This window comes from Ictidomys tridecemlineatus, unplaced genomic scaffold (genome assembly GCF_052094955.1).
Source record: "Ictidomys tridecemlineatus isolate mIctTri1 unplaced genomic scaffold, mIctTri1.hap1 Scaffold_78, whole genome shotgun sequence".
Taxonomy (NCBI): domain Eukaryota; kingdom Metazoa; phylum Chordata; class Mammalia; order Rodentia; family Sciuridae; genus Ictidomys; species Ictidomys tridecemlineatus.
The window spans coordinates 838,857-852,794 of NW_027525752.1; the positions used below are offsets into that span (position 1 = coordinate 838,857).

A 13,938-nucleotide genomic window follows, 5' to 3' on the forward strand; every position below is an offset into this window, starting at 1 on the left:
GCCCCTGCCTGAGGCGTGATGCGGGGTCCGCTTAGTGGAAACTAGGATGGGGGTACCCAGAGCGTAAGCAGCTCAAAGTTCTAGCACTTTCACCCGGGCGCAGCAGTTCTGGAGGTAGCCAGGAAAACGCCAGGCCCTCCCCCGAGGGCAGGCGGGGAGGAGGCCGGGGGCGGGGCTCATCACGTGGAGAGGCGCGCGGGGGCGGGCGAGGCGGGGGCGCGCTCGGCTCTTTAAAGGCGTGCGAGCCAAGCGGGAGAGGTGGCTCCGCGGCCTCAGGCGCAGGCCCGGGCTGACAGCCGAGACGGCGGCGCGCCGGCTCGCGGCAGCTCTGGGAACCAACATGCGCGGCACCCGGGGAGGTGTCTGGCTGGCGCTGGTCGCGTCGCTCCTGCAAGGTAAAGCCGACACGTCTTCTTGTCCTCCACTCTTCCGCGGGATCCCGGGCGGCTCTTTGCGCTCCGCTCGGGGGCCAGGTTGGGTATCCCCGCCAGAGAGGGGCAGCAGGGCGCTGCCGGGGCTGCAGTTCTGGGCTGCATGGTTGAGCGGCGGGGGACGCGAGCAGGGGTGCAGGAGGGAAAAGGAAGAGGGGGGCGTGGGGATCTCTCCCCGGGCCTTTCCTGAGCAGCTTGCCGGTGCTCTTTTCTTCGTAAGTGTCCCTGCAAGGCGAGTTCCAGAGGAAGCTCTACAAGGAGCTGGTCAAGAACTACAACCCGTTGGAGAGGCCCGTAGCCAACGACTCCCAGCCGCTCACAGTCTACTTCTCTCTAAGCCTTCTGCAGATCATGGACGTGGTGAGTCCCAGCGCCGGCTGCAGGGATGCCATCTCCCTGTCGCCAACTCCTAGGGGCTGTGGCAGCACAGGGACTGCCAAGCAGTGTAGCTTGGCCCGGACTTCCTAGCTGGTCCCGAACGAGGCGGCCAGCAATCTGACCGCGACTTCAGTTTGCCACGGGCTGCCTTGGTCTCCCTGCCTGTTGTGGAGGGACCAGGTGAAGCTTTTTTTCATCGCCCAGGCTACCTGTGCATGAGAACTTGGGTCTCACCTTTCCCTCAGCTTAGAAACTCAGGGCGAAAGTATTCCATGTTAGGAATCAGTAGCAAGAACAGTGTGCGAATGGTCTCATTCAGTGTCAATTTAATCAGTTCTAGGCTTTTCTGCTGCTACTAGCATGTAGGTTTGTCCTAGGGCGAGCTGTGGATGTTTGGACTCCCCTCCCATTTGAGTAATGGAGATTTTTTTTTTTACCTTTCTGGTGAATCTTCCTCTGGCAGTGTTCCTCGGAGAACTCAAGGCTCCACACCAGAGATTCACTTGTCTGTCCCTTCAGGCAGCTGCTTCCAGCTCTTATTGAACTCTTCTTGCTTTGCAGCCTTACCAGTACCCATTTCACTTGGCAAATCTGTGCACTGTTCTCTTAATTTTTCCTCTAGACTGCTTTGAATATTCAATATGCATTGGTATATCCTTCATACAGTACTGATACTTTTGCAAAATGTTTGATTCATTATGAATAGGTTTGCATGTCTGGTCCACATAAGGCATTGAATTCTGTTCTGGAGTGCCTGGATTAGGGTAGGGTGGGGCAAAGGAATAATGATATTCATGGAGAGGGAATGATACCATAAGAAAGAGGTGTGCAAGTTAGCCACAACTCCAGCTAGAAAGTGCTAAAAGCCACCAGAAGGTTTCAGGAAGAGTGGCATAAGATGATAGTGACATTTCATAATCCTGCAAATAGTTACCCACATGGCCATGCTGATACGTATTTGTCATTTAATCTAGTTAAAATTGCAGTGACAAATGACTTCCTTCTGATATTACATGTGTGTCAAATGTGTACTTCTTCCTATAGGAAGAATCCTGTTTTAGATATTGAATGTATGTGTGATGATGTGGAAAAGTTATCTTGAGAGATTTAGGGGAAGATAGCTACTGTCACCTGGATTACTGGTTTATGAGTTAGTTGCTGTTTATGGAGCACAGGCTACAGAGAAGGAGAGAGGATAGGGATATCAAGTTAGGGAAACAAACTGAAAAAGTTGTTCTAGGTCACAGGGCAATGGAGGTGCAGAGGATTTGGGGTGGAAGAGGCATAGAGACTCCAGGGCATTTGTAAGATGTACTTGCTTTATAGAACAGCTCCTGTGTTACTTTAAGGAGCTCAGGATTTGTTCTTGGGATTTTGGTGCCTTTGGGCTTTGTTGATCTCTGGGTTGTTGATTTTAGGTAAATTTCTTGAGTCTCCTGAGTCTTGACTTTCCTGTAAATAGAATGGATATTTTAGCAATTAATGGGTTATTGTGAGTAGTTTAAGAATGTGGAGATAACTTTAAGAGACCCCACACTTGTGCACATTCTGTAGTCATTTCCATAGAAAAATGACTTGAGGAAGGGCCAGGCAGCTGAGCTAATATACTCCACAAATGGTACATGATAGGGTGAGAAAGGGAAGTCAGTCTCCCTTTCCCTACTTGCTCAGGATCTGCTCTGGTCAGGCTACCTCACTGTATGTTCCACAGCAGCCTTTTATGGGGTTGTCTTCATGCTATCTGGATAGGATGTGATGGTGTAGCAGCTACTTTGCTTAGGAACATGTGTAAGCAAGTGAAGCAGGCCTTCTAAGGCTATGGGAGACTGCTCACTCACAGAGAAGCTGTAAGCTTTTATATCCTGGGTATCCCTGCCTCTGTAAGAGACTCTTTGAGGAATGTGATTAATATGAGGCATTTCACCTTAGAAGAAGTGAAAGCATAGTTAGCATTAATGATGAGAAAAATTCTAAAAATTGTCATGTTTTTAAAAAAGTTAAAATAAAAAAATCATAATCACTGTGTACCCTGACCATTCCAGTGTTATAAAAACATGTGAAGATGACCATCAGCAGCCAGAGGTCATGCAAGGGGCAATCAGAGAAAGTCTTAAAGTCACCTTGGCTGTGGATCTAGCTGTGAATGGATTGAACTTCCCAACCAGGCAATGCTGTGGAGTGGCCTTAAGAAAACTACTTTAGCTTTATAAGCCCTGTTTTCTCATGTGTAAAATGAGAATAATAATATCCACTTCACAGGATTTTGAGAGGATTAAAAAAGTGAAAGTTCTTGACACACACTTATGATTCACTGAAGATTTGCTCTATCTTAATCACAGAATACTTACAGGGCAAGAAGTCCATGCCTAGAAAGGTGTGGTAGTCTGCCTAAGGTCACATAGTGATTCGAGAAAGGGTAGTGAGGAAAACCCACATCTAACTCACAGGTCCTTCTTTCTAAATCTGCAGCCTCCTTTGGACTGGGTAACTTATTTTGTGGAACAAAGTCAGCACAATCTACTTAAACTGACTGAACTGTAACAAATTGAATATGATTGTCCTAACATCCTGGATGAGAAAGAAGTCTCCAAATGAGACAAGGAAATATGCAATCATTTGTATTCTAGTTCTGCTTGGCTTTTCCTTGTTAAGAAACAAAGTCAGGTTTTTCCAGCTGAAATCTCAGCACCCTGGACAGAGACACTATGGTCCTCATAAGGGATCTATGTGGCAAAATCTTGGCTGATAAGGATTCTTGTTACAAATTCAACTCTAGGGGTCATTTACCCATCTGACTGGGCTGTTCTAGACCATAGTCATTTCCCCCCGCCCTGCCATATTATTGTTCTACTTTTTGTCGGCAAGGAATTCTTAGAGAGCTAGGGAAATGGCATATGTTTTTACATATTTTATTTTCATTAAAGATCATTTACTCTTTTGTCAATTTATTCTACAAATTTATTGGGCTAATAATATGAACTTTGCTAGATTCTGATAATTTACAGATGAGCAAGGAATAATTTCTGTTTTCAGTGATCTCATTATCTGGCTTGGGATACTAAAAAAGTAAATCCAAGCTTACTATATTGATGAAATCTAACATAAATATACCGAGTGCTGCAGATCTGCATAAGGAAAACAATTATTTCCAACTATAGTGGCTGAAAATGGTTTCAAAAAGGAAGTGATTGGCTTTCTAAAAGTGAGTGGAGTTTGCCAGTTGGAGAAAGTAGGAATGGCTTTCCAGGTAATGAGAACAGAGAGAGGAAAAATGCAGTGAAGGAGGCACACATTTCAACAAGGTGGGCTCCTGATTCCTGGGTGGTCTTATTTATTTATTTATTGTAGTTGGACATGATACTTTTATTTATTTATTTATTTTTATGTGGTGCTGAGTTTTGAGAAGTTCTAAAAGAGAGATACAGTATTGACCTGGTTACTGACAGCTTTACTGATCCTTTTATTTTGTGTTAGAGAAAACACCTAGCAAGATGGAAGTTATGATTTTTCTTTGGTAGAAGTGTTAATGTGTGAGATGTCTTGAATGCTTCTGCAGAGTTCACCCTGGGCTCTAGTCTGGGTACCTAAGAGAACAGGAGGAAGTGGCATGCCAAGCATTTCATGAAGCTGAAAGACCAGCTTGCTGTAGCATGTTTTCCTAGAAATGAAAACAATCTAAACCATGACATTTTTTATTAAATGTAACAAGTGTAAACTATTGATTACAGTAAAAAAGTGAATATGTTTTGAGGACAAAACAAGAGTCTTCAAAGGAATTGATAAAGCACTAGGTAGAGAGTGGGAAGGTGAATTCCTGAGTAGGGGAGGGAAGTAATCAGATCTGTGTTTAGATGATACTAGAACATTGTGTGTGGGATAGGTTGGAGAGAAGGGAGGAATGTATGTCAGAGATGAGGATGGGTCTTTTTTAGTCTGTTTTCTGTTGCTAAATTGAAATACTGAGACTGGGTACTTTTATAAGAGGTTCTTGAATTTGGAGGCTGGGTAGTCAAAGGATATGGTGCTGGCATTTGCTCAGTTTCTGATGAGAGCCTTGTATTGCTTTAATCTGTGGCAGAAAGCAGAAGGGCAAATAGACACAGAAGAGGCAAAATACCAAAGGTGACCTTTTTTAGAACAACCTGTTCTTGGGGTTACTAATCAGTCTCATGAGAATGTATCCAAAGAAAGCATACAGAATATCCAAAGAAAGGCATTAATCCACTCATGAGTGCTCTGTCTCCATGACTCAACCACCTCTCACTAGCCCTCACCTCCTAATAATGGTGCACTGAGGAATTAAAGTTCCAACACTTGAACTTTTGGAGACAAACTGAAACAACAACGGCAAGGTCAAACCTAAAATGATACTGTGGGAATGTGGAGAAAGGGAAACATTTGTTAAGTGAAAGTACCTCAATTATTCCTAAATGCATACTCTGACTTATGATGATTATTAATTTATTAACCTCATGGGCTTGTCACTGGGATGGGAATGAGATAGTACATAAGAAATCATTTTGAATTGATGCAAATGGAAGATTCTAAACTGCCAACAATTTTCATAATATTTCTCCTTTATTCTTGCCATTTGGTCAGTCACCTGGACACATACATCTAAAGACCTTTGTAAGAGCTGATTTGCATAAAATAAATGTGCATAGTTATGAAATCATGTCCAGAAGGCAAGGTTGTTTAAGATTAATAATATGAATCAATATATAATTAGGCACAAATATAAAACACATAATTATGCACAAATGATTTTTGAAATTTTTATAGATTTTGGATTGCAGGTCCACTTTTTGGAAGTTTTAATCACAGGACAGTAGTGATTAAACATTTAGAGTTTACCTAAATGCAGAAGGCAACAAAGTTGTGGAGCCCAGTATCCTAGGTATCCCAGTATCCCAGTATCCTTGTGGTTCCTCTGAACTCCCCTTGGTGGCCCTGTGCTCAGACTCATCAGATTTATGATTTTGCATTTACTCACTACTATTTAAAAATGCTACAACTCTAAATATTATCCCATATTATTTATAAAGATTACACTTATAGAACACATTCTGAGAACAAATGCCTAAGGAAAATCTGGAAATTATCCCAGTAAAGTTATTTGTCCACACTTTTTTTCCCCTAGAAGTTCTGGGTTTATAGCAAATTTAAGAGGATGGTACAGAGGTTTCTCATATACCTCCATGCCCACACATGCCTAGCCTTCTTTATCAACATCCCCCACCAGTGGTACACTTGTTACATTCAGTGAACCTATACTGACCTGTCATTATCACACAAAGTTTAGAGCTCACATTGGGGTTTCACTGATGGTGATATGCATATTTATGGACTTGGACAAAGATAGAATGGTAAATTTCCACCACCATAGTGTTGTACAGAAGAGTACTTTTGCTGCTCTAAAAACCCTCTGTGCTATGCCTTTACATCTCTATACTCTACTCCAACCTCTGGCAGCTGCTGAGTACCTTTTTACTATCTGCATAATTTTGCCTTTCCCAGGATTTCACACATCTGAATTCATACTCTTTGTAGCCTTTTCAAATAGCCTTTTTCATCATCAATATGCATTTTAAATTCTCCATTTTCTATGACTTGATAGCTTATTTCTTTTTAGCACTGAATAATATTATATTATGGATATATCATAGTTTATCCTTTCATATAGTGAAAGGCACTTTATTTGCTTCAAAAAATTGGAAATTATTAACAAATTATTAATGAAGCTGTTATAAACGCCTGTATTCATGTTTTTATGTAGATTTAAGTTTTCAAATCCTTTGGGTAAATATCAAGAAGGATAATGACTGGAATGAATAGTAAGAGTATATTTACTTTTATGATAAACTGTCCGACTGTATTCCAAAGTAGCTGTACCATTTTGTAGTTCCATCAACAATAAATGAGAGTTCCTATTGCTCCCCATCCTCGGGAGTATTTGGTATTGTCACTGTTCTAGATTTTGTCCATTCCCATAGGAATGTAGTGATATCTCATTGTTATTTTACTTTGTGTTTCCCCTATGACATATGGTGTGGAACATCTTTAGGTTTATATGCCATCTGTATCTCTATCCATTCAGATTTTTGGCCCAGTTTTGAGTCATCGTGTTTATTTCTTATTAAATTTTATGAGAAATATATATATTTGAATAACATTCCTTTACCAGATGTGTCTTTTGCAAATATTTTCTTCCAGTGTTTGTCTTGTCTTCTCATTCTCTTGACAATATTTTTCACTTAGCAGAAGTTTTTTTTTTTTTTAATTTTGATGAAGTCCATCTTATTGACTGTTCTTTAATGGATCATACCTTTGGTGTTGTGGATAAAATGTCATCACCATACCCAAAGTCAACTAGGTATTTCTCCCGTGTTATATCCCAGGACATGTATAGTTTTGCATTCTACATTTCAATCTGATAAATTTTGAGATGTATTTTGTGAAGGTCTGTGCCATTTGACTCATTCATTCATTCTTTTGTGTGTGTGTGTGTGTGTGTGTGTGTGTGTACACATAGATGGTAGCTGCTGTATCATTTGTTTAAAAGCCTATCAGTTGAATATTTTTACATGGGTCTATTTTGGGTTCTTTATTCTGTTCCATTGATCTATTTGTCTTTCACCAACACTATGCTGTCAAGGCCATTGTGGTTTTCTAGTAAATACAAAGTTGGATATATTATTCCTTCAAATTTGTTCTCCTTCAATATTGTATTGAACTGTTCTGGGTCTTTTGCTTGTTCATATAAGCTTAAGAATCAATTTCTCAGTATCTACAAAATATCAGTGGAATTTTGGTTGGGATTACAGTGTAATCTATATAGCACAAGATGGGAAGAACTGACATCTTGACAATATTGAGTTTGTGAAAATAAATTTATTCTCCATTTATTTAGTTCTTTTATATCTTCCACCAGAATTTTGCAGTTTTTCTGATACAGACTTTTGTACATAATTTTTAAAGATTTAAACCCAGATGTCTACTTTTGGCAGGCTTAAATTATGTTTTAAATTTCAAGTTCTTTTGTTCATTGCTGGTACATAGGAAAGTGATTAGATTTTGCATATTAACCTTGTGTCCACCAACATGATGTAATGGCTTATTAGCTCCAGGAGAGTTTTTAATTTGTTAATTCTTTCAGATTTTCTACACCGACAATTATGACATTGGCAATAATGCAATTTTATCCCCCCCAATTTGTGTATATTTATTTCCTTTTTGTCTTATTGCATTAGCTGTAATTCCAGTATGATATTGAAAAGAAGTGATCAGAGGGCACATTCTTGCCTTGTTCTTGATCTTAGTGGAAAAGTTTGAATTTCTTACCATTAAATGTGTATCTAGTTGTAGGATTTTTGTATATTTTCTTTATCAAGTTGAGGATGTTCTCCTATATTTTTACTTTACTGATTTTTTGGTTGTTTCTGTTAATCAATGTTTATTTTGTGAAATGCATCTATTTTTCTGCATCAGTTGATATGATTATATGATTTCTCTTTTTTAGCTGGTTCATGGGATGGATAACATTACTATTTGAATGTTGAGTGAGCCTTGCATATCTGGAATAAATCCCTTTGGCTATGGTGTATAATTATATTTATTCATTGTTGGATTCAGTTTGCTCATAATTTTGTTGAGGATTTTTATATCTGTTCATGAGCATGTAGTCCTCATTTCTTATAGTGTCTCTGATTTTGTCATTAGGGTAATACTGGCCTCATAGAATGATTTAATATGTAGTCTCTCTGTTTCTGCCATTTGAAAGAGATTGTAGAGAATTGTTATATTTTCTACCTTTAAATGATTAGTAGAATTTGCCAGGGAACCCATTTGGGTCTGATGCTTTCCTTTTTGGAATATTATTAATTATCGATTCAATTTATTTCATAAATATAGGTCTGCCCAGATTGCCTATTTTTATGTGTGTGAACTTTGACACATTATGTCTTTCAAAGAATTATGAATTTCATGTAGGTTTTCAAGTTCGTGAACATAGAGTTGTTCATAGTATTTTTATGTATTATTTTAATATCCATTGGATCTATAGTGTTGTACTTTTTTTTCCAGTTCTAATATTGGTAATGTATATCCTCTCTAGTTTTTGGTTAGTGTGGCTTCAAAGAATCAGGTTTTATTTCAGTTCATTTTCCCTATTGATTTTCTGTTTTCCATTTCATAGATTTCAGTTATAAATATTTCTTCTGTTTAGTTCAGATTTGTGGTCTTTCCCACTAAGGTAGAAACTTAGATTTTAGATTTTTCTTTCCTGAGATGTTCATTCCGTGTTCTAAAATTTCCTCTAAGCACTGTTTCTACTAGTTCTCACAAATTTTGATAAGTTATGTCTTTATTTCAGTTAGTTCACAATATTAATTCTTGAGATTTTTTTCTTTGACCTGTGTGTTCAGAAGTTTTGATCTCTATATGTCTTGGAATTTCCAGCTATCTTTGAGTTATTGATTTCTAGTTTATTGAAAACTTAGAGTATACGCTGTATGATCACTATTCTTTTAAGTTGTTAAACAATGCTTTATGGCCTAGAATGTGTTCTGTCTTGTTGAATGGACCGTGTGATCTTAAAAAATGCAGTTCTGCTATTTGATGAAATGGTCTATAGATATTGATTATAGCCAGTTGTTTAATGATGTTGAATTCAGCTGTGTTCTTAATGATTTTCTGCCTGCTGCATCTGTCCATTTTTAGTAAACTTGTATTGGAATCTCCAACTATGATAGTAGATTCATCTATTTCTCCCTGAAATTATTAGTTTTTGCCTCATATAATTTTACATCCTCTTGTTAGATACATACATGTTAAGGATTTTGACTTTTTTTTAGAAAATTAGGTCCCTTTGTAATGACCCTTTGAAGGCCTCTATATCTGAAATCAGTATAGTGTTCTTAAATTAGTGTTGGCAAGATATGCTTTCCTTCATTAATTAATCTGAATGTGACTTTGTATTTAATGTGGGGCTTTGTAGACAATGTAAATTTGGGTCTTGTTCTTTTTGGTCCACTTCCATGATTTATGTCTTTTAATTGGTGCATTTAGATCATTGAAATTCCAAGTTAATTATTAATACCGTTGGCTTATTATCTACCACATTTTTTACTGTTTTCTCTTTGTTGTCCTTAACCTTTATTCCTGTTCTTCCAGTCTTCTGCCTTTTTGGGCTGGATATGAGCGTTCTACATGATTCCCTTTTCTTTTTTGGTATATCAGTTATACTTTTTTTAGTTCTGTTTTTCACTTTTTCAGTGATTTCCCTAGAGTTTGCAATATGCATTCAGCTAACCCAAGTTCTGCTCTTTTGTTAGTTGTTGGCATGATATGTTTTTCTCCATTTATTGCATTGTTACCACTTCAGAGATAGTGTGATTACATTATAGTAACAAAATAGTCCTGATACATAAACAAATACATGATTGCTAACCAATGTAAGAATAAGAAAAACAAATATATGTATCTTATACATTTTTTTGCAATCTTCCTTTTTGTAAATTTGAGTTTCTGACCTCAAATCTACTCATTTTATTTCTCTTTAAAGAACTTCTTTTAAGATTTTCTGAAATGAAGGATATCTGGCAACAAATTTCCCCAACTTTTGTTTGTATGGGTTCACCTTTGTTTGTTTATAAATGTATTTATTTTATGTTTGTTTGTTTGTTGGGGGATTGCAACCAGGGATACTTTATCACTGAGCTATATCTCCATTTATTTATTTATTTATAGGCAGAATCTTGCTAAGTGGTCCAGGGTGGCCTCCAATTTGTAATCTTCTAGCCTCAGATTCCAGAGTCACTGGGAATATAGGTACCCAGCTCTTCTTCACTTTTTTTTAAAAAAATATTTTTTATATATATAGACCTTTATTTTATTCATTTATTTATATGTGGTGCTGAGGATCGAACCCAGTGCCTCACACATGCTAGGCAAATGCTCTACCACTGAGCTACAACCTCAGCCCTCTTCTTCACTTTTGAAGGATAATTTCTCAGGGTACAGAAATCCAGTTTGGCTGGTTTTGTTGTTGTTGCTTTTTCTCTCAACATTTTAAATATCCACTCCCATCTTCTTGCTTGCCGGAGTTTCTGAGAAGTTGAATGTAATCATCTTTTTTTTTTTCTTCTTCTCTATAGATAAGGTCTTTTTTCCTTCTTGCTTCTTCCAGAATTTTGTCTCTATTTTTTTATTTTCTCTAGTTTGAAAATCATACATGTAGATGTATACTTTTTATTTGATTGGCAGTTTATCCTACTTCACATCTTCCCTGCAGTTATTGTCTATGGTTTGGTGATTGACAAGAACTTGGGGGAATTGAGGGTCATTGTTGTTTCAAGTATTCTGTTCCTTTCTGTTTCTGGTACTTCCATTATGTATACATGATTTGTTTTCTTGTCCTACAGTCCTTGGACATTCTGTTCCTTTTTTTTCTTACTGTATTTGTTCTCTTTTTGTTTTAGTTTTCAGAATTTCTATTGATATATCCTGAAGCTAAGAGATTTCTTTCCTCACATATGTCTAGCACATTATAAGCCCATGAAAGGCATTCTACATTTCTGATACCATGTTTGTGATTTCTAGTATTATTTTTTGGTTCCTTTTTAGAATTCCCATCACCCATATATTCTTGCATGCTTTCTACTTTATCCACTACAGCCTTTAGTATATTCATCAGAATTGTTTTAAATTCCTGGTCTGATCATTCCAAAATTCCTGTCGTATCTGTTTCTGATGCTTCCTCTGTCTCCTCAAATTGTATCTGTTGTCCTTCAGTGTATCTTGTAATATTGTCTTAATAGCCAGACATGATGTACTAGGTGAAGAAATTCCAAAGACCTTTCCCAATAGGTATGAGGTATGGGAGAAGGGGAAGTGCTCCATGTCCTGAGGTTAATCAGGTCTCAGTGGTTTGCCTAAGCCTCTGGACTATGACACTCACAAGTGTTTCTCAGTAATTTTCTCCATCTTCGGACATGGTGGCTAATACAGACTTCAGTTGGTATTTTCCTTTCCTCAGGCAAGTTAGGCTTTGTCAAGAAATCAATAGTTTAGAGACATGAATTTATTCTTCCTCAGAGCAGGCTTTGTTTAGAGCAGAGTGGTCTGGTGTATTTCAAAATGGCTCATTTGGCCCTTCCCTGCGAAGGACACAAGGGGGATTTTTCTTTGATCTTTACTGGAGGAAACCTAGTCAGGGTCCTGGAGGTAAATCCTACAATATCATGGGGCCCCTCTATGACTAAGTCTCTCTGCAGTTTTTAACTCTCAGTGTTGACTGAATTGGACCTTTAGCAATTCATTAATTACCAGAAAGATTTCCTGCCTCCCACTGATTTCCACAGTGGTTTTTGCTCTGAGTCTCTGTTGTGAACAGTGGCTCTCTGTAATCACCTGTCTGTTTCCCCAGCAATCCCCTTTTGGGGTCTAAGAAGAGCTATTGATTTTTTTTTTTTAGTCTGTTCAGCTTTTACTTCTTGTTAGGACACAGTGGTAGCCTCCTAGCTCATTACATGCATAACTAGAAACCTGACCTAATAATGTTATGAAAAGTAACATTTCTTAAAATTTACAAAAGAAGTATATGTTTTATATCATGAACCAAAGTAAACTAAAAAAAAGAATGGGTGTGTGGATCATCCAGATCACCCTTGCCCAAGGCGTTCTGGTGCAGCTGTGCTATCTTTTCTTCATGTTTATGGATGTGTAGAGAAATATTTAAAAATTAAAATGGTGAGAAACCATGTATGGTGCCTTAATCAATATTAACAGGCATTAATTTTAAAGTGATGCAAATAGGCCAAGTTGTAAACAACTGCAAGTTTTAAAATCAAATTGTGTTTTTTCCCCATTATTGTATAACTTCCACCATCACTTTCTGTTCAATATCTGTTCCTTTTTAAATTTAGAAATCATCTAGGATCGTTTCATTGTTTACTTGTTAGCAGTGCAAAGATGTATTTTTCTTTTTTAAAAAATTGCTTATTTGTTCTTTTTAGATAAACATGATAGTAGAGTGTACTTTGACAAATTATACATACACGGAGTATAACTTCCCATTCTTGTGGTTGCACATGATATGAAGTTTCACTGGTATTGAATTCATATATGTACTTAGGAAAGTTAACGTCTGATTCATCCTACTGTTTTTCCTCTTCCCATCCCCTTCCCTTCCCTTTGTTCACCTTTGTCTAATCCAATGAACTGCTGTTCCCCCATTATTGTGTGTCAAGATCCACATATCAGAGAGAACATTCGAATAGATGGATTTTTTTTAAAGCTTTAGTTTGATCATCTTTGTCTTTGGCGATCTTTAATGTGATTACTGATATCGTTAGGTTTAAATCTATCCTTTAGTATTTGCTTTTGCCCTGTCTCTTCTCCATTCATTTTTTCTCCTTTATTACATTCTTCTGCATGAACTACTCATTTGATGTGATTCCAGTTTTACCTTCTTCTAGCTTGTGAGTCATACATTCTTCTTGTAGTGGCTTAGAGATTATAGCAGGAATCCATGAATAATGAAACACTAAATTATAACTGTTTCTGTATAATATGAGGACTTAAGATCACTTCATTTCCATTTCCATTCCAACCCCATAATTCTAACTTTTGTGCAGTTATTGTCATATATTTTATTTGTATCTGTTTTTAAACTCTGTAATACAGATTATAACTATTTTATACATTAGCATATCCTTTTATATTTACCCAAACTTTTAAATTTTGGCTACTTTTGTCCCTTCCTATATCTTTCTTTAGAGAGAGAGAGAGAGAGAGAGAGAGAGAGAGAGAATATTTTTTAATATTTATTAATCAGTTTTCAGTGGATACAACATCTTTATTTTTTTATTTATATGTGGTGCTGAGGATGGAACCCAGTGGCCCATGCATGTCAGGCGAGCACATTACTGCTTGAGCCACATCCCCAGCCCCCTTCCTACATCTTCTAACTTTCATCTGAGATCTTTTTCCTTCTACCCTTTAGTGTTTTCTTTTGTGTGGGCCTGGGAGTAGCAAGATCTCTCTTTATTTGCTTTTTTTCAAAATATATTTATACTGCTATCTTTTTTTTAATGTTGCTGCTATCATTTTTAATAATTTAGAGATAGAC

The 13,938-nt window shown here is 37.6% G+C and overlaps 1 pseudogene; it reads left to right on the forward strand.

Moving 5' to 3' along the window:
* Nucleotides 1–249: 249 nt before the first annotated feature.
* Nucleotides 250–13,938, forward strand: part of LOC144374629 (neuronal acetylcholine receptor subunit alpha-7-like) — a 107,014-nt pseudogene continuing 93,325 nt past the window's right edge.